Source organism: Pterocles gutturalis, unplaced genomic scaffold (assembly GCF_000699245.1).
Source record: "Pterocles gutturalis isolate BGI_N339 unplaced genomic scaffold, ASM69924v1 scaffold20558, whole genome shotgun sequence".
Classification (NCBI taxonomy): domain Eukaryota; kingdom Metazoa; phylum Chordata; class Aves; order Pterocliformes; family Pteroclidae; genus Pterocles; species Pterocles gutturalis.
The window spans coordinates 17,906-22,497 of NW_010126135.1; positions in this window are offsets into that span (position 1 = coordinate 17,906).

The window sequence follows — 4,592 nt, forward strand, 5'->3', positions numbered from 1 at the left end:
CGGCGGGCGTACGTCCCGAAGGGCTGCCGCTGCACCCAGCGCGAGCGAGAAGCCATCCTCCTCCGGCGGCTCACAGCCACCTCCGCCACCTCCGTCAGCCCGTCCTGGCTTCTTCTCCCATCGCAGCCAAGCAAAGGGAAGCACCGAAGCACAGACTTGCCAGGGTCAGCCCCGTGATGCCTGGAAGTGACTCAGATTCTGACAGCCCTCGGCCCCAGGAAGCTGGAGCCCCAGCCTCTGCCCCGGTGGCAGCAGCAGCCCTCGCCCCACCGTTCAATCCCCGTTTCACGCATCCACATCACCGGCATCCCCGGCAGATCTGCTCCCGTCCCAGTGCCACCAGCACTGTCACCCGGTCCCCTCTGCAGGGCAGCAGCCAGAGGAGCAGGATGGGCAAGTCGAGCCCCCGGCCAGCTCCAGCATTGTCACCACCACGCTTGCACCCGCCAAGCCCCCAGCCAGCGACGCCGGGCTTGGGAGCAGCCCTTCCAGCACACAGGTCCAACGCCTCCCCAGTCAGAGCTCGGTGAATGTTCCCGCAGCATTTTTTCCTCCCGGTCGGACGGAAGGCTGGGCTCTGGCTCCACCAGCACCAGCCATGGCAGCAGGAGAACACAGCTTACAAAGGAGCAGGGAGCGAGCCGGTGCTGCGGCAGGGAAGGAGCGAGCTTACCACCTAGCGGCTCTGTCCACCGAGAAACCACAGCCCCGGTCACAAGGCTGTCCTGTCGTCAGATATCAGCAAATCCCACTGAGCTCTGCCAGCTCGGAGCGATGCTTCCTCCCCATCCCCGTCCCCACCGCATCTCTGCCCAGGGCTAGGCACATCCCTTCCCACAGTCACCAGATCCGACGGTACGTGAATAAGGAAAAACATAGAATAAAACAAATGTAACTGAAAAAACAAAGGAAAGGAGAGAAAAAGGAAAAAATCATTTAGCCGTTCTCTCAATACTCCTGGTCCCTGGCCTGGAGCCAGCAGAGCAAGGCTTTGTGCCAACATCAGCACTCAGGGGCTCACCCTGCCCTTAAAAAAAATTAAAACTAATAAAAAGGGTTTCTCTTTCAGGGCAGATGGGGTTACTCCACGAGAGAGAAGCTTCAGTGCGCTGGTCAACTAAGGCAGCTGGTTTGGATTTCATCGTATCCCAGCCCAGGAAACACGTAACCCTGCCTGGCACAGGCTCCACGTGCAGACTGAAGGGAACTGCAAGAGGGCTGGGCACTGATCTTAACAAAAAAACAAAACAAAACAAACAAAACAATCGGAATTTCTTCTTTAACTGCTAAAAAAAAAAAAAAACAAAACCCAAAACCAAACCAGAGCACATACAAAGTTGGAGGCAGCATTCACAGAAGAGCTCCAAGGTTTTCAGCCCTCATCTGAGAACAAACCGGGGTTCAGACACCCGCGGAACCCTCGAAAGCCCCACGTTGCAGCTTTATGAAAGAGACGAGGCTATTTTCCTGCGCCATTCCTTCCTGCAGCTCTCCCTGCTGTCGGGAGTGACCACAGCCAGCCTCCCCTTCCGGACGGATGAAGCTACACCAGCAGCTCAGGGGATAACCCAGAGGACTTTCTACACCACCACCGAGTTCCCTTCAGGTGTTCTCACCAACGGCTTGGCTGCACAAACAGCACGTAAATCACCTCACCGAAAGGTTCAAAAAAATTGCCGTTGCATTTTAAGCACACAGTCATAAAAGCATTTATTTACCCACGCCCCCTTCTCCTGATTCATCCTGGAGCACCACCCCACTCCCCCACTCCTCTCCCCCAGGAGATGGTGGGTCCCCTCCCGGGGTGGCCGAGGGGGGCAAAATCAGGAGCAGGGACCTGCAGCCGTTGTCCCTCTCAGGCTGGAGCAGGCGGCACAGACCCCCCCATGCACCATCCACACAGCACCTCGCTCTTGAGCAGAGGCGAACACCGGGCGAGCTGTCAGCGTTAGGCAAGCGCTGCACAGCCACGCTGCTCCGGAACAATAAGCGGGTTTAGAGAAACTGGGAAATCCACCAACACAAGGCGAGCACAAAGGCTTGAATTGTTTTAGGGCTTGTTTGGGGTTCTTGTGTTGTTCTCCAGCACGTCCTCACACAGCCCCAGGGAGATGACACTCCATGCTCTGGTCTGACATCCTCCCACGGTCAGCCACCCCGTCCCGCTCCACCAGGTAACGCCAGACAGCAGCATCCCGATCCTGCGACATCCCGGGTTTCCCCGGCACTTTTGTACCAGCACGTTAATGGGTTCAGCGCCAGCCCGGGATGGTTCTGTACTGACAGGCATGGACGGTACAGCTGATGTCCCCAATCCTCCTTAGCATCACCTCTCCTGGAGGAACCCATCACTCCCCAGCGCTCACGCCACTCAGCCCAGCAAAGCCCAGGCGGAGGCACCCATCAGTCAGAGACGGGTCCATCCTCAGCTCCTAACTGCACTTGGCGTCTGAACAGAGCCCTTGCTTCCACCGGTGTTGTAAATCACATCAGATACATGTGCCAGAAAAGTGTATCTCCAGAAGCAAGATGTTCCAGCACTTCACTTATTAGATTAAAAATCCCCCACCATGATCACAGAAATGGTTTGCTGCCGCAGCTGCTTTACATAAAAGGGATTTGTAGAAACAAGACACAAAGCAGCCCGTTTCTCCTGCTTTAGCAGGAATTTCCACAGCTTGCGTCAGCCACACATAGCTGGTCAGGAGACTGGAGGGAAGCAAAACACCCTCGTAAGGCAGGAAAGCTCCCTGGGTTTGCTCCAGACGGCAGATCAGGTGGATTTTTTGTGTTGGTTTTCCTGGAGGAGGAAGAGGAACAGGAGAACAAGCAGCTGAAGACCTTTCTCCCAGCATTTCCCACACAATAGGCACTAAAACACTTAACACCGCCAATGCAAGAAGCTGTAATGGCTTTGAACCGGTCAGGTCCCTGCAGACATCTCTCTTTATTTCCAGCAGACCCAATGAGAACACAGCACTCCAGCTCGCAGAGATAAAGATCTCGTTACTCGGGTGGCAATCAAGGCAGCACAGAGTTGTTCCACTCCAGCTTCTACACCGACTTGCAATCGTTTTCCTTGTCAGTACCTGGTCTTTGGGGAAAAAAGAAAAAAAGCAACAAGACAGAGTGGGATGGGAACTCTGGAAGCATCCGGCTTTCCCATGGGAGACCAGAAGCCAAGGATACCCACAACCACCTTGCTTTCGCTGGGTTGGTTTTTCCGCCCCCGAACTTTTTGTAATTTCCATTTTAACTCCCAGTCAAGAAGCCACAGTCTTGGCTCCGACACCTCTTCCCGGGTCCTGAAGCAGAACCGCCCCATGAGTCTCTAACAGCCAAGAGCTTCTTTGGGAACACTCCCAGCTGCTCCCCAGGTCGATGCTTTGGCAGCAAGCAGCTTAACTTGAAAATGCAAAAGACCAAATTTACAGGCAGTCTGTGACTGCGCCGTGCAACAGACCATTAAGAGGGGGTTTGCTACTGATTTTTAAGCTGTCTCTAATTTTCCGGGCTCAATTCAGTCATTCCCAGCAGTTTCCACACTGAAACACAACCAGCAGCTTCTCTGCCATCACCCCCCTCTTTGGAAACCCAGGACGGGGAGGGCGGCTGGCTGGCACGGCTCTGCGGGGGAGGATCAGCCGAGCTCCAGCCTTGTTTTCACATGTGCCTGTGTCACTGTAAGTGATGACTCCAAAGCATCCACAGGCCATCCTCGGGTTAGCAAATCTTCAGCAGCATCCAGGCAGATGTCACTGCACTATCCAGCCATCCCAGCGCAAACGGGACGCGTGCGATTAACGCAGGACCCAAGAATAAATGCAGGTGGCTGTCACCACGGAGACTGTTCAGCATGAAGAACAGACCTGACACCATTTTCATCCTGAAAACGTGAAAATCTTGGATGAAGCCTGTAAAGCCACCTCCTGCCAAAATCTCTAGTCTGCAGGACCTCCCTCCATCCTCTCCCCGCGACGGGCTCTGGAGGGACCAGCCCCACGAGCTGCAGCTGCGGTCCTGCGTGGTGCAACGGCAGTTCCCACCAGTGGACCCCCATCAAACCAGCCACAGCACATCCACCCCAAAACCAAGCGGCAAAACTACTTGGATGCAAGATGAGAAGTTCTGAATCCAGAAAAGTCTTCAAAGCAGCGTGAAAACCCACAGTACTGGCCAAAGCTGGTTTCTATCAAAAGCGCTCTTTCTCCACTCCAGGGTAGGGAAGCGCACAGCCTCATTTAAACCCAGACACCCCTCCAGGCTCAGTAGTGTTTCTTAAATGGGACTCCCTGCATTGCACCAGGCAGATCCCGAGACTAGCCTAGCGAGAGGCTTCATATTCCCTCCCCGATTCCCAAAAACCCATCACTGGACGTCACCCAGGCAGCACAGTCCTGCAGCCCATGCACTGTGGCTGTGTTCACCCGCGGTCCCCAAGCCAGAAAATGAGTCAATTTATTAAGGGTACAGGTAATTTCCTACCTCACAGCTAAGATAAGTCACTGCAGCCACAGAACTAGCGTTTTGTGAACTCGTTTCTACTTTCCAGGTTAAAAACATAACTGTAACCACATGCCGTCCAGCCCCGA